Genomic DNA, 23,064 nt, shown 5'->3' on the forward strand with positions numbered 1-23,064 from the left:
TTGGCTTTTCTGTTTCTTGTGTGGTAAAGCATCCTAATACACACACACAACACATTTTACATACATGGCCATCCTTTAAAAAAAAAGGTATGGGCTAGAAAAATAGAATGAGGAAACTCATAGAAGGGGCAAAAGCCACCAGCCTCTTATTGTCCAGTCCTAGACACAGGCAGTGTCACGAGGACGTCAACTCCTAAATAAGAAAGGGCATCAATGGCACCCTGTGTCACAGGAGCCTACATACAGCTCACTCCAGGAAACAAAGGGCAAGGGCGTGGCTTCCCTCCCATGAACAAAAAGCTGGATTGCTTTTGATGAAGACTGTTTGCTGACCTTGGAAGGGGTGGACTTAGGGTTGGAGTTAACAGGAAGTCAACCACCCAGAACAGGGTGAGGGAAGAAGAGAGCTAAACACGCAAAACAAAAGAGCTTGCGAAATAATGTTTCAAAGCATAGAGGGAAAACAAATGCCTTGGAAACATTTCCAATAAATGCAGCAAATAGGAGAATGTTCCCGAGGAAATCTAAATAATAGAGCCATCATCAAAGGACTTTAAGTAGCTGTATTTGCTCTTCAAAGAGATGGAAGAAAGGGTAACAATAGAAATAAGCAAACAACAAGATGCCATGAAACAATTCAACAGTTATGGATTGAGAAGTGGATAAGAAAAATGATAGATACTGGAAATTTTTTAATTCTGGGAACATTGAGATAAACAAGATAAATCCAAAAGTGGACGCAGTTAAAATTAGAGAAATGGGAGATTGTACCAAGGAGTTATTGCTAATGGGGAAAGAGGCAGAGAAATGAAAAATATGAAAAAGACTCAAATAATATGGAGACTAAAATGAGATGCTCCAGCATACATCTAATAGGAGTTCCAGGATTAGGGACCTCCTGGGAAAGGGTGGAGCAAATATCCAAGGGATAATAGCTGACAATTTTCTAAAACTGAAGAAAGGCATGATTTTTCCAAATAGAAGGATAACACTGAGGAGCAAGTAGGATATATAGAAATAAACCCACTGTCAGATGCATTACAGTAAAAATGCAGAACATCGAAGACAAAGAGAAAATCTAAAGGATCCCAGACAGAAAGAAGATAGATAACCTACACCAAGGAACAGTAAATAGGCTAAAAGCTGGCATCTCAACACTGAGAATGGACAGTGGTCAGTGAAAACTTTCAAAAGGAAGAGGAAAATGACTTCCAACCTACAATTCTGTAAGTGACCAAATTATTAAAATTAAATGCAAAAAGTAAGACTTCAGACTTGAAAAGAAGGAAGAGGTTAACACAGATTTTTTATGAAATAATGAATCAGTGGCTCCCGACCTTGGATACCCATTAAACCACTTGAGGAAAACTTTACAATTCTAGTGCCCAGGCCACTCCCCAGAGCCAGGTGCCAGTGCGTCTAAGTCTCACTAGGTCATTGCAGTGTTCAGCCAAGCCTGAACTGTGCGACCTGCTAACTTCAGGCAGAAGAAGGGTTCCAGGAGAGGTTGCCAAGAGCACACAAATCAGTTAAACTACGTCAGTTAATATAATTAACTCCTGTTGGGGAAAATTAAAATCCTTTGCCACAATTTCATTGATTCCTGTAAAGTAGTTACTGAGCTATCTGAACTTTGCTTGGTTTATTCTATCCTGAGGGATTTTTCCTCATTCATTTGTCAAGTAATTACACGTTTTGAGGACAAAGGTAAGTTCAGTAGTGGGACTGATTATAAGAAGGCCATCCTGCTGCGCTTCGGAAAGTGCTTTGAACCCCTTAAGGCCGCAGCTCCCTCCCTGACAGTCGGCTTTAATTAGTAAGGCTCTGGGCTTCAATAGCAGGGGCTTTCGGATCTCCCCAGGGCAGCCCAGTCTGAGAACCCCTGAGTTAGGGATTCTCTGGACCAGAGGACACCAGAAGCAGAGAAGGCAGAAACACTGAGTCCGATGAACTGTTCTGAAAACCTCCTGGAAATAACAGGTTGTTGAGTCTTTTGGGAAGTAGAAATATGGCTCATTCTCATTCCTTGACAAAGAAGTCATGCACTAACCAAAGCAATGTTTTCTGAATGGGAAATATCTCGAGAGTTGGTGGCTAATTTTAAGAGTCGCTTGCTTGTATTTCTTCTGGGCCCACTTCTGCTTTTCCCATCTGGAAACTGGTAGGTTCGTTGGCGGGTGATGGTAGCACAGAACTCCTACCTCAGCTATGTTTTCACCCGGGGGACTTTGGACCAATCAACTCACTGTCTGGTGGAGTTACTTCCTTAACAGCCGAGTGCGAAGCCCGACCAATCCTGTGTATCTGTGTGGTTACAAAATCATTGTTATTGAACTTTCAGGAAGGTACTGGGTGTTTATGGCAGATAAGGTGATTACCAGGGACTTCTGTGGAAGGCTTATCACCTTTGTCCAGGTATTTCATTTTGATTCATTCCAAGGAGCTTGTACCTGGAGCCTCCACTGCATACAGCCTCTTGCCCTGACATAAACGAGTCCAGGATGAATAAGATAGCAACCCTCCTCTGAAATTTGAATTCAATCTCAAACAACCATCCTTGGAACAGGAGTTGAAAACTTAAACACCTCAAGAGCCAGACAATAATACCTTGCAAGTCCGAAAGCCAAGCTAACAGGAGAGTGTTGCTCATAAGGGCACTCAAATCAACATGTCTTTTAACACAGCTGCCTACACCAGGTGCATTTCTGGGCTGAGTTAGGTGAGACCTTCTCACCGAAACAAAATAAAAGCTGGCCAACTTTGGAAGGATTCAGGTATTCCCTTTTGTACATCAAGCTTTGCTGACCAGCTTCTCAATTTCCACACTTTAATATGTATGAAAAACACTTGAGCGCCTGGTGTAAAATGCAGATTCCCTGCACTTACCCGCAGAGACTCTGCATCAGTGGGCCTGGGGCAGGGCCCAGGAATCTGCATTATAAAGCAAAGGTCACACTTTGAGAAACACTGCTCTTCTTCCTACAGGCGCCCTTCATTGTCCGCCAGGTGTGTCGCCACGTTTCTCCTGGTGTTGCCATCCTTGGGCCAGGGGTCATTTCTGTGATGCCCTGACATCCACCACACAGCTGGAACAGGGAACTATAATTTATTTTTTCTTTCCTGGAACACTTCACCCGTAAGGATGCTGCATTGCTGGGGACTCAATTGCTCCCAGGACAGCTGTCTCCCTGAAAGGCCATCCCATGGGGAGGCAGGGTGCCCTGCTGTGGGCACATTCAGGGCCCCCACCAGCGGTGTGCTGGGGCGGCTGGGCTATTAGTGTATCTCTGGGATGCTGGGCTGCTTTCATCCCCTCACTCAGCACATGGGGAAACTGAGGCTGTAACCCAGGCCACACAGGTTGTCAAGCCTGGATCTGTGCCCGCACTGAGTTTTGGGGAAGGCCATAAACTACCCCTGCTGGCAGAATAGCTCTACCTGCGGTCGAATCACCGGCTTTACTCTGGGAGGCAGGGGTAGATTTTTCAATTGAATTTGGCAGATAAGATCTCTTCTTTCTCGGAGGGGGGTGTTTGCAGCACTCTCTCCCTCTGTCCCTCACACACGTGCACACACACACACACACACACACACACACACACACACACAAACACACAAACACACACAGCCCTCCCTGATTAGGGGCCTCCACTGGTCTCCTCAGGTCAAAGCCACAGCTCTGGAGGAAGGAAAGCAATATGACCAGAACAGGGTCACCCCATCATTGTCAATGCTCCCCAAACAGTGCAGACAGAAGAGGGCTGCGGGATCAGACTGGGGGCCCCCACTGCGGTGGCCAGAATGAGCCTTTGTCCCCTAGATTCCCAGGGCCCATGGCCAAGGGGCACAGACAAACAGACCCCCTGCAGGAGCAACAAGTGGCCTTGGGCAGGTGACTTGAGCTGCCACCACAGTTACATGTGGCTCACAGCACTTTGCATTTTAAACAAAATCAAATGTTGGAGTGTTCTGTCTTACAAGTAAGCAACTAAACTTTAAAACAACAATCGCTCAATAGAACAAGAAAATTATGAACAGTTCTCCTGTGGCAGCCCCTTCCCATCCCCAAACTCGTAGAGGGTTGGGCTTATTTATCCAAACACTGCCTGGTGGGTCGTCAGCAGTGGGAGGAGGCACCTACAGTGGCAGGGGCCACCCTCTGCGGCTGTGGCCATGCTGACCCTGCTACAGTCCCAACTTCTGCGTCCTCTAAATTCATATGTTAAATCCTCACCCCCAAGGCAATGGTATTAGGAGGCGGGGACTTACGGGGGTTATTGGGTCGTAAGGATGGAGCCCCTTATGAATAGGGTGAGTGGGATCAGTGCCCTTACGAAAGAGACCCCACAGAGCTCCCTGCCACCTCCTGCCACATGAGGACACAGTGAGCAGACAGCTGCCTGTGCACAAGGATGGGGCCCTCATCAGGCACCACACTGGCCCTGGCTCCCGGATCTTGGCCTCCAGCTTCCAGAACTGTGACAGCAGATGTGTGCTGCTTATAAGCCACCGTGGAATTGTGTTAGAGCAGCGGGGCTAAGGCGGACCCTGTCTCGCACAGTCCCTTCCTGCCTTTCCTGGTCAGGCCTCTCAGAAAAGCATCCGCCACCTGCAGCTTTGCCCTGCCCTCCTCCTCCACTCTGCCCTGGAGTGCGGCCACTGGAACTCTGGGAAGTGCCTGGGACCTGCCACAGTGACCCGCCAGCCCCTGTGCGCTCTGTCCCCTCACCCCTGGCCCCTGGCTCCTTGACTTCGGCCAACACGTGCCTTCTTGGGGACTCTGTGGGGGGAGTCCTGCCGGGTCCTCCCTGCTGGCTGCAGCTCAGGCAGCCCGAGGACCAGGAGCTCGTCCTGCTCCATCACCAGGGGGCCGCTCAGGCACGCGGGAGACCAGCCCCCAGGAGGTTCAGCAGCACCTCCAGGCCTAAGTAGACCTGTTGAGTAAGGGTCTCAAGGACAGAAGGTTCCTTGGGCTTCCAGGCAGCGTTAGCCCTGAAGCAGCAGGAACCGCGGCCTCTGAGAGCCTGGGATCCAGCCAGCTGCCCTGCATCCCCCACAGGGAATGGCTGGTGGTCCAGGGGTCCCCAGGACCCAGGCAGATATTCAGGCCCCCAGTTTCAAGGCCCCTGGGTGGGTTGTGGGGTCCCCAGTTGGTGGAATGGCTCTTCAAGGGCAGGGTCCCCCCTGGCTTTTCCCGTGCAGCAAATCTCTGTAAAGTTCCAGGTGGACTCTGATGGCAGGACACACAAAGCAGGACCCCAGGAGCGACAGAGAGGGGCCCCCCAGGGGACAGTCTTCGGGTAACGGGCACCACGTACGAAGGTATGAAGCAGGGAAGAACGGAAGTGAGCATCACCTGGGCTCTGAGTCAGCAGGGATGCGGCACCAGGAGGGGCGGCTTCACATGGCAGCATCTGGATGCTCCTGTCTTCCCCGCCCCCACTCCCTGACCCCCTCCCTGTCCCCCCTCCCTGTCCCTCCCTCCCTGTCTCTCTCCCTGTCCCTCCCTTCCTGTCTCTCTCTCCCTGTCCCCCCTCCTTGTCCCTCCCTCCCTGTCTCTCTCCCTGTCTCTCTCCCTGTCTCTCTCTCCCTGTCCCCCCTTCCTTGTCCCCCCTCCCTGTCCCTCCCTGTCTCTCTCCCTGTCCCCCCTCCCTGTCCCTCCCTCCCTGTCTCTCTCCCTGTCCCCCCTCCCTGTCCCTCCCTCCCTGTCCCTCCCTCCTTGTCTCTCTCCCTGTGCCTCCCTCTCCATCTCTGTCTCCCCACTCCATCACGCCCACCTTTTTCTCCTGAAATTAAAGGCTAGGAAAAGATGAAAATGTCACATTTCATTTTCTCACTATGCTTTATTTTTATGCAGCTTCTGGGAAGAAGTAGGTATCAAATAATACTCTCTGCTTTTAGACTTGATACTCATTTTCAGCCTGAGGATCACGATTTTTATTACATAAAACATCTAGGTATTCACATGCCCGCATATCCCGGGATCGGCTCACCACCGGCTGCTTTCAGAAAGGGGCCAGGTGGGGAAGGGGTACAGCGTTTGCAGATAGACCTGACCTGGGCTGGAGCTCCGATGGGTGACCCTGGACACCTGTGCCTCTCCGGGGTCCGCTTCTGGCTGAACACCACCAGATTGTTACAGTGCCACGGGGCATGCAGGGCGCCAGGCCCCACCAAGGAGCCCTTCCTGCTTTTCTCCACCAACCGCAGCAAACACTATTCCAGGAGTGCCTGGTGTGCTTTATGAGTCACCCACTCCTGGAAACTAGAGCAAAGTGTAGGGTGTTTAAATGCCTAGTTGTTTCCTTGTTGCTAAATCTGATTTTTTTACAGCTTTCTCTTCAAAGGGCTGTGGATGAATATCTAAATCAGCATGAACTTCCTCCCTGGGCGACCCCTCCTCTCCTTTCTCAGCAGAATCTTCCTCCTCCCACATGATTATCATCCCAACAGCTCCAGGACAAGCAACCTGCATCTCCCGGTGCTGGAAAGTGCCCACATCCCCACGCAGCCTGTTCTGACCAAAGTGATCGCCATGACCCAGCAAAGAATGATGCAGAAAATAGTGCAAACTGATTTTAGGTTTAATGCTTGGAGACACATGACGAGAAGGGGTCAAAAAATGAATGGAATCTGATCTCTGAGCATGTCCTCTTCTTGGTCAGACCCTGTCAGTGGTTTAGAATAAGGACGAAGGTGCAACTGAAGCACACGCCAGGTCTCGTCCACCCTCCGGCCTGAAGCTCAGATTTGCTCTCCCTCTCCTGCCATTCTCACTGCCCACTGGGATCCCGCACATGCTGTTCCTTCTGCCAGGACTCTCTTCCTTCCTCTTCGCCTGAATCGCCCTCTGCTCTGGCCTCAAAGCCCTCCTTCCTCAGTGAAAATTTCCCTGAGGGACTTTTTGCGGGTTACCTGGAAGGGCTCACCATAGTAAGTGCTTGGTAAGTTTGTCACAGTAAATACACTGGTGGAGGAGGAGGCACTGCCACAGTCCCACTTTATGGATGAGGGGATTGAGGCTTAGGGATAGTAAGTGTGTTGCCCCAATGGGTGAACGGTGGAGTCTGGATTCCAAAGCCAAATCCTTAAGCATCAAGCTAAAGATTCCACAACTTATCCTTAGATTAGATCTGGCTTTGGTTACAATTGTCCTACAGTCGGCTTCCCTCAGGGCTCCTTGAACCCTGATTTGAAACCCAAAGGGCAAAGGGGCCACAGAGCCCCTCCAGACTATTCCTGGGCGGGGAGGTTGGCCCAACACTGAATTCCCTGTCGCCTGCTCAGTTGTCTCTGGGGGGCTCTCTTGGAAGACGGGGCCAGGGAAAGAGCTATCCCACCTCCGGGAACCCTCGTGGAGAGCAGCGGCAATGGACACCACTGTCCCACACGGAGGAGGCATGTTCTGTGTCCGGCCACTTGTAGGAAGGGGGCTTCATCTGCTTCTCCAGTGAAATTAAATGGTGAATGGGTAACTAAGTGAATGAATCCCATCAGCCTGGCCATAATGGCCTGGGTGCCACTTTTAGAGATTGGTTTCCATATTAAATGAGATTCTCTCCTGAGGTATAACTTAACACAACCCTTATCAGTCTTTTACACTTGAGTGAGAAGTAGTATTAGCTTGCCCTCCTCCTACCTGCTGACATCTGGCTGCATAGAAAAGAGAAGGGTTGGGGGAGCATCTGGGTTCCCAAAGCTGAGGGATCTAAAGGGATCTCCACAGGAGGGAATGCAAGAGCCCTGGACACAATCTTGGTCCAATTTACAATCTTTGCTGGATTGGCCCTGCCTTGGTTGTAAGTCCCAGATAAGTGACCTGGTATCCAAGAGCCTGGAAGAGTAGGGACGGTAGAAGAACCAATTTCAGCTTTGGGGTCAGCTCACTTCCCTGGGTCCCACCTGTGGGCAGGTGGCACGAACAGCCATGATCCCAGCCTAGGGGCCACGGCACGTGTGATGGGCCCTCAGGAGATTTAGGAGGCTGCTCTGAGAAGGGGCACTTCCGATGCCCAAGCCACTCCGGTTTCTCTGGCCTTGCCCCCAAATCCCTTTCCCCTGACGGAGTGGCTGGGGTATCATCCATTCAGCAATTGTTTATGTGCCAGACTCCATGTGGGACCAGGAATGTCACAGCGAGCCAATAGGCAGGGACCTGCCCTGAGGGGGGTCGGGGCCAAGCCCACCCCTGTGGAGTGTGCATTTATTTTGGAAGCAGCACAGCACCTTGCAAAGAACAGGCACTGGGAGTCACAGGCCCTGCTCCGGTCACCTGTGGCCCCAGCATCCTGGATGGCCCAGACCTGGACTTGTCCACAGAAGCCCCAGCGAGTTATTCTCATCCCTGCAGGACCCAGGTTCCCATGGCAGCTGCAGGCCCTGCATCCTAGCGCTATAGTCTCCCCTGTCTGTCCTAAGGCTTTGCACAGACCCTGCTGCCAGCCTGGGTCTTCCTAATTTTACTGTACATGGCCTTGAGCTACAAGAGCAAATGCTCCTTACACCTAATCTTGGGATAACACCTGGTCCCTATTTGGTATATAAACTGTGGTTCTGAACGATCTGGGGCCATAGAGCCAGAAAGGCCTGGGAGACAGGAGCATGTGGGGAAGAGGAAGGGATGGGAGGGTGGGCCTTCCCAGCAGGACAGAACCTGGGCAGGTGGGCAGGGGGGCCCCGCCTCCAGGGGAGGGCAGGGATGAAGGCAGCAGCTGGGTTCTGGGGAGAGAGCCATGGGGAAGGACACCAGTGGGAGGCAGGCTCTGTGTCCGCCCTCCTTGGCCTTTCTGGTGAGTGGAGACGGTTCAGGCAAGTTGACATCACACTTAACAGTGTTTAAGTTGTAACTTAGCATTTCATGCTGTTTTATAATGCTTTAAAATACTTGATCGGTCTCAAACTTTTCTGTAAAGTAGCTATGTGCATTTTATGGCTGGAGCTGTGCAAACGGTCAGGCAGCCGGTCTGAGGCTGAGCAGAGAGGTCAGCTCCAGAACTGCTGGTCCCAGCCTACTGGCATACTCCACCAGACAGTGCCCCCAGCCTGGGAACTCTGGGCTCATCTCTGCCCCCTCCTGTGTAGGATGCTCTCTCCAGAGAGAGAATGAATGGGAGGCTTGGTAAAAGGGAGCAGGCAGTATTGGTGAGGCAGTTGGGGAAGAGTGCCCACCGGCAGGCAGGGAGTCCAGGAGGCACTGAGAGCACAAGACTGCAGGGAGGCCGCCCCTCCAGGCTGCTCCTTGTCCATCTGCCTCCAGATGCACCCCGTGAGCATGGGGGCCTTCCCAACACCTCATTCACGGCCTCCTTATGAAGCACCCAGGCTGTCATGCAGTCCCCTCTCCTAAATCGTGCCTGATGGTCACCGCCCAGCAGAGGGGTGGCTGGGTCACTCTTGTCCCAGAGCCCATTCAATCATAGACACTCTCCCTGGGGACATCCCCAGGCTAACGGAAGATGGTGCATCTCCCCTGCAGAGGGGACAGGGAATGGGGGAAGACCCTCCCAGTGGGGACAAGAACTTTCTGCATTCAAGTACAGACGGAGCTGAAGGGCAGGAGATAAAGTATCAGATCCTCCAAGATGGGGAGTCTAACGGGAGGCCCGTGCAGACAGCTGGTCCCGGAGACTATGCCGTCGGTGTACAGATGACTGGGAAATAGGCCCGCTGTGCCTAAGGAGACAGCCATAGGTGCTCCTGTTTGAACATGTTCTGGGTAGAGTGAAAAAGTCCCATGGCCCAGGCTCACTACGTATATGGCCTCCAAATCCTCCAGAAGAAAGTTGAATTTAAAGTAGGTTTGTAGTATCGCTGGATGCCTGGAAACCACCATGGAAACCTTTCTCCAGAAATCCCATCTTCAACCCAGGCCTCAAACTATTTGTATGGATAGAGATCCTAGAGAAATGAGCAGTCTCTGCTTTTTTTTAAAAAATTACAAAACTTACAAGGAAAGCGGGTGAAAACCACAGACAACTGGATCAAACCCACAAAAAGTTCAGGTATTGAAATGATCAGAAGTCTATAAACTAAGCATGTTTCTTCTGTAGCAAGAAAATGAGAGCTTGAAAATACAAGCCCATAAAAAACAATCATGCAGATCTGAAAGATAAAAACATTTAATAGGAAACAGGAAGATTGAAGTTTTTAAAAACCTACCCAGAATGCAGCCCAGGAAGACAAAGAAATGGAAAGTACAGAAGGAAGCCATGGAAGATGGAGTAAGAAAATCTAATAAGCATCTAATCAGAATTTCACAAGGAAATAATAGGGAAAATAGAAGAGCTGCAACATGGAAAAAGATCATGGCTGAGAATTTTCCAGAACGTTGACAGACATCGACTCTTACATCTGGGAAACTAAGAGACTCCAAGGAAATAAATAAAAAGGAAATCCGTATCTAAGCACATCATAGAAAAACCACGAAGCATCAAAACAAAAAGGAAGAGCATGAACACAGATAGACCGATAATTTGAAATCAGGACCAGGCAAGGCTGTCCCCTCGCACGACAGCTCAGCATCTTACCTGGAAAATACATAAAAGGAATAACGATGGGGCAGGAGGAATAAAACAATGTTTATTCCCCAGGCACCATGATGGTGTATGCCACAGCAAAAATCCTAAGGAATCTACAAGACACAAACAAGTGACGAGAACGAATAAATACATTTAAGAGGGTTGCAAGGTCCGTGTCTCAAAATATCAACTGTTTCTATACACTAGCAAAGAAAAAATGGGAAATGAGCTTTAAAAATATCGTTTCTGGCCCCAGAATGTGTTTAGAGGATGTGGGAGCATCCTGGCTTCACCGAGAAAAGATGAGCCCCAAGCCAGAAGGCCCCAATTGTCCACTAATTAAGGGTATGGCCAAGTCTTCCTCAGGTAAACCCTGGATGCTTCACGCTGAGCCCCACATTCACATGCAGACAGCGCAGATGGTGCCATTTTCCAAGACAAAGGAGGATCATTATGACATCTCACATTGCTTTCTCACTGTCCCCTCCAGTTTGTCTAATCTCTTCTTTTACTCATTTAAATTAAATCATACTCATTATATAAAGTTGAGAAAACTTGGAAGAAAAAGAAGAAAGTTAAGATCTAAAAATATCGTTTACGATCACACCAAAAAATAAAACACATGGAGATAAATCTAACAAATGCATGAAGTGCATTGAAAAGTAAAAATCAGTGCTGAGAGAAACGTGGAGATCTAAATGGGGAGACAGGGCATACCTGTGGGTTGGAAAACTCAGCTAGAAACAACATTGCGTCAGTTGCCCCAGGTGAATCTGCAGATTAAAGGTACTCTCACATGAAATCTCAGCAGGCCTGTCATTGTAAACATTTTCCAGTTGATTATAAAATTCTCGTGGAAATGCAATGGACCAAGAACAGCCAAAATTGTTCTTGAAAACTTGTAAAGTTGGAGAACTCACTTCCTGATTTCAAGATTTGCTTTCCAGCTACAGTAATAAGGACAGAGCAGTACAGGTCTAAGGACAGAGAAATAGATCAGAGGGGACAGGATAGAGGCCAGAAATAGACCTTACCTGGTCAATTGATCTTGTTTAACAAAGGAGCCAACGCATTTCAATGGGGAGTAGAAAGCCATGAGCTGGAAGAGGCATAAAAATGATGTCCTCCGTCAGAAACATGAGTCTCAACTGCTCCCTTATGCCACACACGAAAATTAACTCACAGTGGATTATTGACTTCAGTGTACTAACTAAAACTACAAACTCCTGTCTTTGGGTAGGCAAAGATTTCTTTAGACACGCAGAAAGCACTAGACATAAGAGAGAAAATTGATCATTAGATTCCATCGAAACTAAAAATCACTGAGAAAATTAACATGCAGCACAGACTGGGAGAGACTATTTGCAATCCATGCATCTGACGGACTTGTATCCAGAAGATCTGAAAGGCTGCTACAACTTGATAATGAAAGAAAATAATAATATAAAATTTAAGAAGACAAATAACCCAATAAAAATAAGGGGCAAGCTTGAAAAAGACTCCACATAAGAAGATAAACAAATGTATCAACTATATTTCAATTTTAAAAAAAGAAGATACGCAAATGGTCAGTAAACACATGAAAAAGTTCTCAGCATCATTAGCCATCAAGGAAATTCACATTAATACAATGAAATCACTCTATCAATATCAATGTTATAATATTAATTAATTCACTAATTAATATAATAGTAATAATATTCTATTAGTCAATACTATGGGTAAAATTAATAAGACTAACAACTCTAAATGTTATTGAGACAGGGACCATGGATGTAGTCAGAGTAGGGTGAGGGCCTCTGGAGGGGGCAGGGCAGGATATTTGCAGTCAGAGCAATGTAACTACATGCAAGGAAACCCTCCTACTAAAACTCTAACACTGAGCTCTAGAATCATTCTTCAGTGAGATCAGTTAATGTACCCCAGATAAAGAAGAGTAGCACATGTTTTATTATGCTAATCATTTGTAACCATGTGTAAGATTCACTTTAGCATACTAAAAGGCCCAGGCCTACGTGCTGTCTTTCCTCCTTCAGATCTGACAAGGTGATTTTGCAAACTGAGCAACTAACTTAGCATGCAGACCCAGCTGCAGATGGCATGGTAAAAGGCAGGAAGAATTTCATCTTAAAGATAAGATTGCATTTTAACACCCAGGAAGTTCAGGAGGCAAGATTCTTTAGCAAGTAGACAATACCTCAGACCACCTTGGGAGCTGGGCAGGCAGCCTTTTGATATGCTCCCAGACCAAGGCACCGGTGTCCCAGAGAGAAATCAAGGCAGGAAATTCCTTACTGTTAAGTTAATTTTTAATATTCAGGGACCACTTAACAAGTCCCCACCCCTAAGTATTTTCATGTTCTCAAAAAATCTTCAACTGCCTATAAAACCCCCTAGACAACGCACCACTACAGACTCTCTTGTCCCCTCCTGGCGTGAGCCGGGAGCTCTGTCCCTTCACTTTATCTCTAAATAAAATCCTGTTCCTTGCTCTCCTCCCTTGACTGTTTGTGAAGCTCATTCTTCGGCTCCGCAAACAAGAACCCCGGCATCATTATCAAAGATGTAGAAAAATGCAACTCATACCCAGCAGGTGGGAATGTATAACTGTACTCTTTAGGAAACTTTCTGGCAGTTTCTTACAGAGTTAAACACATTTCTACCCAGTAATTCTCCTCCCAAGCATTTTTCCCAAAATAAATAAAAACTGATGTCGACAAAAAGACGCGTACATGAATATTCAGAGGAACTTACTGATAGCTTAAAATTGGAACCAATCCAATGTGCATCAATGGAAGAATGAATACAAATGCTGGAAAATCCATACAACCGAAAACCACTGAGAAATGGAGAGGGCAAACTACCCATGACTGCAGCAATGGGAAACATTCCACTAAGTGGAGAAGCCCACCCAGCACATGAGTACAAACCGTAAGCATCCACCTATGTGATATCTGAAACGCGCTGACTTTGGGAGGAGATAGACACGTCTATGAATTTAAGCACACGCACAGGTTCTGGTGATGCCACCCCAATCTGGACACAGAGCAGTCTCACTCCAGAGCCTCCCTCCTGCTGGCCCTTCATGGTCATACCTTTCCTGTCCCCAGTCTCTGGCAGCCCCTGCAATGTTCCCCTTCACCATAATTTTGTCTTTTTGAGAATATCACTTAAAGTGAATCATAGCCCACATAGCTTTTAAGGCTGCATTCTTTCCCTAAGCCTTTGCCGTCCACCTAGGTTGTGCGCACGCAGAGCTCATTCTTGTTATTGCTGAATAGTGTTCCATGGTGTGGACAGACCACGGTGTGTTTACCCACTCACCCTTGGAAGGACATTTAGGTTGTTCCCAGTTTTCAGCAATTATGAACAGAGCTGCCATGAACTTAAATGTTCAGGCTTTTGTACGAACTTTTTACTTTTCTAGGATAAATTCCAGGAGCTGGGTTGCTGGGACATATAATTTGTGTGAATTTAACTTTTTTTTAAAAAGCCTTATTTTGGGAGGGACTGAGTGGGAAGTACAGAGATTTCCCGTGTAGCCTCTGCCCCAACACATGCACAGCCTCCCCCACTAATCATCATCCCCCACCAGATGGCACATTTCTTACAACTGATGAAGTTACACTAACACTTTACTATCAACCAAAGTCCACAATTTATCTTAGGGCTCACTCTTGGAGTTTTGACAAAAGTTAATGCCATGTATCTGCCCCTGTGCTATCATACAGAATAATTTCCCTGCTCTAGAAATCCTCTGTGCCCTGCCTGCTCATCCCTCCCCTGCTCCAGTCACCACCCCTTCCCACAACCACTGGACTTTTTACTGTCTTCATAGTTCTGAGTTTTCCAGAAGGTCAGGTAGTTGGAATCATACAGTATATAATCTTTCAGATTGTCCTATTTCACTTAGTCATACGCATTTAAGTTTCTTCTCTGTGTTTTCCTGGTCTGATAGCTCATTTCCTTTTAGCACTGAATACTATCCCGTTGTCTGGATGTAACACAGTTTATCCACTCAGCTACTGAAGGGTGTATTGTATGCTTCCAAGTTTAGGCGATTATGAATAAAGCTGCTATAAATACTCGTGTGTAAGTTTTCGTGTGGACATAAGTTTCCAACTCCTTTGGGTAAATACCAAGGTAAATACTGTGGTTGCTGGGTCAGATGGTAAGAGTACGTTTAGTTTTGTAAGAAACCACCAAACTGTCTTCCAGAGTGGATGCAGCGTTTTGCATCCCCACCTGCAATAAGTGAGAGAATTCCTGCCACTCCACATCCCCACCGGCATTTGCTCTGCTGTTGGCCATTCTAACAGGTGTGTAGTGGTATGTCATTGGTGTCTTAATGTTTAGCTTTTGAAGAAACTGTGGAACTGTTTTCCAGCATGGCTGGACTGCATTCCCCCCTGGCAATGTGCAAGAGCTGTACTCCCTCCCCATCCTGGCCAATACTTGGTGTGGTTGTTTTTTCTGATTTTAGAAACACAGTTTCCTATATGCTTCTTAAAGCTTCAGTAATAAATAGAGTCCAGGCATGGCTGAGCTGAATTCCCAGTTTCAAGTCTTGCCAGGCTGTAATTGAGTTGTCAAATTGATGGATTCTCATCCAAGGCTTGAGCGGAGAAGGATCACTTCCAAACCCACTTGGGTTGTGGGCAGAATTCAATTCCTTGTGGCTGTTGGACTGAAGGCTTCAACTCTTGCTAACTGTTGGCCAGACACCACCTTCAGCCCTATAGGCACCTCCAGGTTCCTGTCACACAGTTATCCCATACGCCTACCTGCTTCCTTAAGGACAGCACGAGAGCAGAAGAGAGAGAGGGAGATGCAAAAATCTTACGGGATCATAATCACACCCACCCGGCCACTATCGCGGTGTTCCGCTGGTTAGAAGCAACACATAGGTCTTTCCACACTCAAGGGGTGGGCATTACACAAGCATGTGAACTCCAGGACTGACTGGGGGTCCCAGGGACCACTTCAAGAGTCTGTGCACCACGAATGTAAGTGTAGATGTAGATCATAGCTCTTACTGGACTTTTGGGAAAAGCTGTAATATACCAGTAATGCTACAGCAAATAAACTAGAACTGAAAAATGTGAAGGACACAGAAATTATTCTGGGACAGAAAAAAAAATATTCAAACAGTCCCTCCCTTTAATCAGTTTTAAAAGACATTTTATCCAGTTGTTTTCACTGCGATTGTTGGACCAATCTATTCTATCCAAATAACCGGAAGTGGAACTCACTCAAAGCCCTGATGAGCAAACACAAGTCACCATATGCTCTCATTTCATTCATATTCCGCCAAGTCTTGGCTAAATACTGACCCGTACTTCAAATAATTACATCACAGTTTTTATGATCCATAGCCGTTCACTTTAATAAACTCTGAGTCCAAAGTGTTAGGCGTGACTCACACCTCACAACGGTTCATTTGTGTCCTTTGCCATCTGCTCAAGATTACGTCTGTAACCTGAATACCTCCGAACAACAGGAAGTGGGGCCATTCATTCCAAATAAGAAAGACGCACAGGCAAATGGACGGGCGCTAAACACACAGCTGTGCCTGTTATAATGAAATGTGGGACGAATTTTTAAGATGTGGTTTTTAAGGCAAACATACCCACACACACCTCTGCCACTGGGGTGGGTTGTTGTGGGAACACAGCAGGGCCTGTAGCGTCAGTACAGCACAGTGTTTGCGGGGATGGGGGCTTGAAACAGCTGTATCTTCTGATATGAGAGAATCTCACGTCCACGGCACACTTGTCCAGCCAGGCGCCACCTCCCTAGCCTCTCTCCTCTCTGCCCACACAGCACTCGTGCCCGCCTGGCTTGCCCAGTGTCTCTTCCCTGAGACACGGGAAGGATGGACTCGTGATGTGCAGAGAGGGTCCAGGTGAGGACTGAGACCTGGGTGGGGTGGGAGCAAACGGCTCTGCCATCAGGAACACCCTGTGAAGCAGTGAGTCAACTTGAAGAGGCGTTTGTCTCTACGGTGTCCAGAGAATCAGGCTGGCAGCTGGGACTGTGCGGCCAGAGAAAGCTCTGAAAGGCGCTGCTGTGCCACAGTTTCATTTTAAAGTCTAGACGCTTTGGGACCCTAAGAGATGTGGGAACTATAAGAAGAATTCAGGGTTCCCATTAAATTCAAGGATCATTAGAGCTGGAACCAAAGTAAAATCTATCAAATAAGAAGGCTGCGCGGATGGAGGTCCCAGACCTCCACGAGAAGAGGCAGGATTTCATCAATAAGACTCTTTCCCGAGGACTCTGGCTGCACATCCGCCCGGCTCACCTTCTGGGCCCTGTGACATGCTGACTGCCTGAAGGGGCTTTCAGAGAGCTCGGAGCCGGCAGCGGCTGGAGCGGAGGGGAGGCTGCCTGGAAGCGGGAACAGAGATCTCTGTGGCAGCTCCTGAGAAAGAGGAGGAGGCATTGTGAGTCGTTTTTCACGTGATATAGTAACTCACCGTGTTTACAGAGAATTTATGAGAATTAAACACCTCTTTCCTTTTTTCTCTTCGCTCCGTCACCTGCATGATGTTTCCTGTGTACTATACCTTCCGACAGGTGGCCCCCTGACTGACTGACCCTGAGACCCTCAGCTTTCTGGGCTGCAGGAAACCAGAGGACCCGGGGGTCCTGGAGTCTGAGGGCCAGGAAGTCAGAGGCTTGGGATGGTATGGGAGGAGAAGGGGAGTCAGGGGAGCTCCTTCGGGGCCAAGCAGGGAATGGCAGCATGGGAAGGGCAGGAAGGTGCCCTCCGGACAGGCCCTGGGAAAGCAGGGGAGGAGGGGGAGGAGGGGGAGGCGGGAGCCAGCCTCAGTTTCTTTATCTGTGGGTGGGAGACTGCACCCTAGGCCGTGAAGGCCTCAGCTTCCCAACAGCCCTTCTTCTGCCTCCCTGCCCCGCTGACAGTGACCCAGTTGCTTCCCTCCCTGAGGCCCTCCTGCCGGTGACTCAGTCAGGGGCAGACCAGGCAAAATGCGCTGACAGGACCGTGATGCAGAGGAGCCCTGCTTCCTAACTGAGTCAGGGGCGCGCTGCGAGCAGGTGATCGCTGGCACCAGGAAAGCACCTCCGGGGGCCTATCGGGCAGCTTCCCCCACACCCTGTTGGCAGGGGCCACTCCCAAGCCTTCCGAAAAGCCATCGGTGCCTCATGCTCGCAGTGACCTCAGATCCAGGTCAGACATGACGCCAGGCCCCAGGAGGGCTCCCCACAGCCCGTGCAGCTGCACTCCCGCTGGGGACAGGAGCCAGGCACAGCCGGAGAAGGCCTCCCAAGGTTCAGGAAGCACCTCAGGTCCCCAGGCCACAGTCGCTAGGGACCCGGCCCCACTGTTGACTGCAGGCAGCTAGCACCCTGCAGGGAGATGCTGAAATCACCAGGGAACAATGTCCCTGGGTCTCTGAGGGTGCTGGGGCAGGAGGGCAGGAGGGCAGGAGGAGAGGGAGGCAGCCACGGCTGAAAGACACGGCTGGAGCAGCACCTACTCAACAGAAAGAAGCTTGTGTTCTCCTGTCTCCATCTCTGTCTCCATCTCCATCTATGTCTCTGTCTCCATCTCTGTCTCTGTCTCTGTCTCCATCTCCATCTCTGTCTCCTGTCTCCATCTCTTTCTCTCTCTCTGTCTGACTGTCCCCTGCTCCCTCCATCTGCATTTGCAGTGGTGCCCAGGCAATACTCCGCTGGGGAAGCAGCACAGTAACCAGATCATGTGAACAAAAATCCGTGCTGGGTGGGTGGCCCAGGGTCAGGGCCTCTGTGCATGCTTCCTGGGCAGGGCAGAAGGCTGCAGGATGCCCATGATCTGCCCTGCCTGGCACAGTTGGGACGTGCCCAGCTCCCCCAGGGCAGGCCACACGGCTCTGCCTCTGTTTATTTACCTTGTTCCTGGGTTTGCAGGCTCACACACACCTCTGTGCAAAGGGTGAAGGTAAGTCAGGGAAGGAGTAAGAGCAGGAAGGGGAGACAGGGCAGCGGAGGGGGCCACACCCTGAAGCTGTGCATCTGTCTGAGGAGACGTGGGACCCAGCGCCCTCTCCTTTAACAACCAGTCCTTCAGCAAACGCCGCATTTCCACATGACCCTCCTCCCCCATATCAGAGGTGCTTTCCCAGCCCTCCCCATGGCCCTGAATCTTGGGTGTCCTGTACTAAGCCTTGGCTTCTGAAGCCAGACCCTCACAGTTGGGTGCAGGAGCCAGGAGCAGGCCCAGGATGATGGAGGTGGGTGGTGAGAGGCAGGCTGGTGGACATGGGGCAGGGGGGGCCGTGGAGGTGCCAGAGCAGGGGTGGGCTGGTGCCTGGGCCCTGGAGCTGTGTCCCACCTGGGAAGGTGCCAGGCAGACTGTGGCAGAAGTCAGTGTACAGATTCACTCGGATGGAGGGATCCTGGCTCACCACCAGGAGATGCTGCAGAGCCACCAGCATGTCCCCACAGCTTGCAGCCACCACCCCACAGGGAACCTAGAGCTGAGCCCAGTTAATTTGGTTTAGAGGGCAAAGGCGTTCTTGCTTCTGGTGTTCTGTTTGTTTGACCTCATGACATCCTGCATCCTTCATTGTCCCCAGAGCCTGGGCTTGGGGCCAAGCCTCCCTCCCATCAACAGCAGGGGAACACAAGACCTGAGACCCCGCTTGTCGGAGCAGTGATTTCCTTACAGGTGTGCCAAGCAGAGAAAACACCACCTTCCCACCACGCCGGGCCAGACAAAACTGAGCAGCCAGCCGCGTTCTCTGCAAAGGCTGTCCAGTCAGGGGGCTGAGAGGGCCTCGTCCCCACAGAAGCCCCGTCATTAAAGCTGCATCTAGCAGGAGGGCCCACAAAGGCACAGGGGGACAGGGCCCACAGACCAGGAGACAGCCGCTGGCGAGCATGGGTGCTGGCAGCCCTGGGAGGGACTCCAGCCACACACAGGTCCTGTTGGAGGACATGCGTGGGTGTACACTGGAGTCTGAGGGATGCCTGCACAGCTCCCCGCCGGAGGCTGGTGACAGCCCCACTGTTCTCCAGTGTGCATGGAGACAGACCACAACAGATTGCCCTCATGGCCTGCGTGAGCCCCCGGGGCAGCACCCAGTGTGCCGTCCACACTGGGTCGGTATTTGCCATTCTTTATTGCACATTTTCTTCAAACAGCAGACAGCCTGGGGTTCAGATTAACTGAAGAGCTGGAGCAGTTTCAGCAGGTGGACCAGTCAGGCTCGGGCGCCTCCCTATCAAGCGAGTCTCCCGTAACACCTGCCAGAAGAGGCTCGGCGGGGCAGTCCTCTCCTGTGCCTCCTGAGCGTCATGCTCGGGGCCCCACCCCCGCTGTCACCCAGGCTAGCTGAACAGAGTTTCATTTCACCAAAATGCACCAGTGTCAACGTCCTCAGTTCTTTAGGTTAAGGATTCCTACATGAATGTTCCCAGAAGAATGGGACAATTTAGCAGTAAGACCCTATAATTTTTGCAAGACACAAAGAAAACCCAGCCTGTGTGTGTGTGCTCACCCCTCCTCACACTGAATTTACTGGTTTTTAAAGCATATACCTCTCCACTGGGCAGAAATCCTGGTTTCCTCACTTCACCCAGTCTACCTACTGGAGCAGACACCACTAATTACCAACCCAATATCCACTCCCCCACATTCTAACTAATAGGGCCTCAATTATGTTCAGGTAGGTAGAATGCCCCACTAAAAGTATTCACTGTTTCAGATTCTCTGGAAGCAGGGGTAGCCCCATGACACTTCTGGCAAATGAGATGAGCAAAAATCTGCTGGAAAACTTCCACTTCCCTGAAGTAGGTCCACCCTTCCTTCTCCTAGTCTTTCTTCCTCCTTGAACCACAGCAGCAATGCCTGGAGCTGCAGCAGCCATACTGTGGTCATGAAGCAATGATCTAGGGAATGAACGCCAACATTAAGGATGGTAGAACAGAGAAATGAAAGGAGCAAGGATCCCTGACAGCATCACTGAGGCCACCAGCCCGATATGGAGCCTGCGTTAGTCATTATGGGGCCTGGGTTAGTCGTTATGGAGCCTGAGTTAGTTGTTAGAGGGCCTGGGTTAGTCATGGAGTCTGGGTTGGTCATTATGAAGCCTGGGTTAGTAAGGATGCATGTTGTCTGAATGCCCCTAAGATGTACCAGAGCTTAGATGGGAAGCTTTGTAATGTGATCAGATCTGGGCTGAAATCAGGGGGCATTTTGGCTGCTCCCTGGTGTATTGTTGCTGATAAGGACATAGGAGGCACCTGGTGAGGACTCTAACAGGGCTCCCTGGGCACATGTTGGCCGCTGAAACTGTTCTGTGAGGTTTTTCCTGTTCTAAGAGCTCTCCACCGTGTCTGTGCCCAGTGGAATGGTCATGGAGTTCTGGGGGTCCTCTAACGAAATGGGTAACATAGAGGCAGGATCTCTGCTTTTCTGGACCTCAGGTTTTGTTTGTTTGATTTTCTTTCAGTTTTATTATAAACTAGGGTTTCTTCTTGATCTAACCTTCTCTGTGTCCATCTTAGGGGAGCAAGATTAACAGTACATGGAGGTGGAAAGGAGAGAGATTTCACTGGAAAACATTTCCTGACTCTGATAAAATGACCATGTACTATTGAGGTTGGGGATGGAACAGTGATCCCACTTATTTTTATCAGAGAAGTGTTTAGTTTTTCTTCCTGTTTTTACAAGAACACACATGAAATGTAACTGGGCTTGGTATGAACTCAGTCACCCTGAACCCAAATATTTACATTCCAGGTGAATTAGTCTTGCTCTTGTCTGCTGGATCAGCTCAGGGGCCAGCAGGCACACAGGAAAGAATGTCCCACCTGGGACAGAGGAGCCTTGGGGCTCCTGAGGGTGTCGCTAAAGCCTTTCACCCTATTTGCCCCACCCCCAAGGCCCTGCCTCTATACGCACTCAGCCTCGGGCAGGCCCACCCATTGCACTCGGTGAAAGTGAACAGACCACTCCCAGGCCACACGGTGATGCAGCCCCCTGCCTCCTTGGGCAGAGCTGCCTGGGGCTGCCTACAGAGACGCCCAAGCCCTGTCACTACTGTAAGGCAGGGCTCTAGGGCTTAGGGGGCTCAGCAGATACCTGAGCGGGATTCCCTGCTCTGTTCTGCACCCCCACCAGCCCCCCAAATCCAGCAATGGGGAGCTTCCTTATCTGTCCCTCTACCTAGCATCCATACATTTTTTCTATCACCCTGTAGACAACCTGGACTGCTCACAGCATTTTGGGGGCAGGAGTTGGAGGAGAGAGGCTGGCCGTATACCTCTCTGACAACAGAGAGCCGTGTTGAGCCCCCCACCCTCCCCACCCATCCAGGTCGGTCCCACCGGGCTGTACACTCTAGGGAAGTTGGGGCCATGCTGTTAATTTTGCATCTCTGGCTGGAGATGTGGTGCTTGCATACAGTAGGTTCTCTGTGCTTGTTGCATTGAGATATTCCTTTTCTATTTAAAATAAAGACATGTTTTTGGCTTTGAAGAAAAGGGCTCTTTTGCTTTTTGCTTTTTTTTTTCTTTTGAAACGCATAAAGAGATGTGGTGATGCTACAATAATTTAGGCATCTTAGGGCTTTCAGATGAGACACATCAGAAGGTGTTTGATGTTCACAGTGGGCTCGTTTGGGGCAGAATACTAAAGAACGAACACACACACGTATGCACACATACACGTGCATGAACTAGACAGGCTATATTTTATCAAAACTAAGATCTCATCCATAGTAAGATGTTCCATTGTTTTAAGTACCTCTAAGCAAAAATAGCAGCTGCCAAGTAAACTACAATATGTCCTCATTTGGAAGGTGTCTTCCCTTTTCCGTGATGTTAAAATGGGGCCTTGAATCAATGCAACACAGTAGTGACTTAACTTGATTTATGTGATGTCACGTTGGGGAAACCAGATTTACATACAGAGATACTATGGGCTTGGTTCCAGACACTGCAATGAAGTGGGTATCTCAATAAAGTGAGTCTAATGAAATTTTTGGTTTCCCAGTGCACATAAAAGTTATGTTCATACTATACTGTAGTCAATATTAAGTGAGCAATAGCATTATGTCTAAAAAAAATGTACATACCTTAATTTAAAGATATTTTATTGCTAAAAATGCCGACCATCATCTGAGTCATAATCATTGATTGCAGATCATTGTAACAAATGTAATAATAATGAAAAGTTTGAAATATTGCGAGAATTACCAAACACAACACAGAGACACAGTGAGCAAGTGCTTTTGGGAAAGTGGCGCCAAAAGACTTGCTTGAAGCAGGGTTGCCACAGACCGTCAACTTGTAAAAAATGCAGTCTCTGCAAAGCACAGTAAAGCAAAGTGCAATAAAACAAGCTATGCCTGTACATGAAAAAAATGTAAAAACCAAGACAATCCATAATTATGAACTACATGGTTTGGCATAGGTGATGCACATCATAGGAATTCAGAGGGCAGAAATGCCTGCTAGTGCCAAGGAGGATTAGGGAAGTGTGTGAAACGAAGATGAGTTACATGAGCCCTGAAGATAGATAGAAAGATATAAT

General features: G+C 49.1%; 1 long non-coding RNA gene across 1 annotated transcript in view; it reads right to left on the reverse strand.

Moving 5' to 3' along the window:
• Window positions 1–16,912, reverse strand: part of LOC118907878 (uncharacterized) — a 36,500-nt gene extending 19,588 nt beyond the window's left edge. The window contains exon 1 of the long non-coding RNA XR_005023006.2: window positions 16,822–16,912. This is a non-coding gene — a long non-coding RNA (uncharacterized LOC118907878). The remainder of the gene's footprint in view (window positions 1–16,821) is intronic.
• Between the last annotated feature and the right edge of the window lie 6,152 nt (window positions 16,913–23,064).

Source organism: Manis pentadactyla, chromosome 1 (assembly GCF_030020395.1).
Source record: "Manis pentadactyla isolate mManPen7 chromosome 1, mManPen7.hap1, whole genome shotgun sequence".
Classification (NCBI taxonomy): Eukaryota; Metazoa; Chordata; class Mammalia; order Pholidota; family Manidae; genus Manis; species Manis pentadactyla.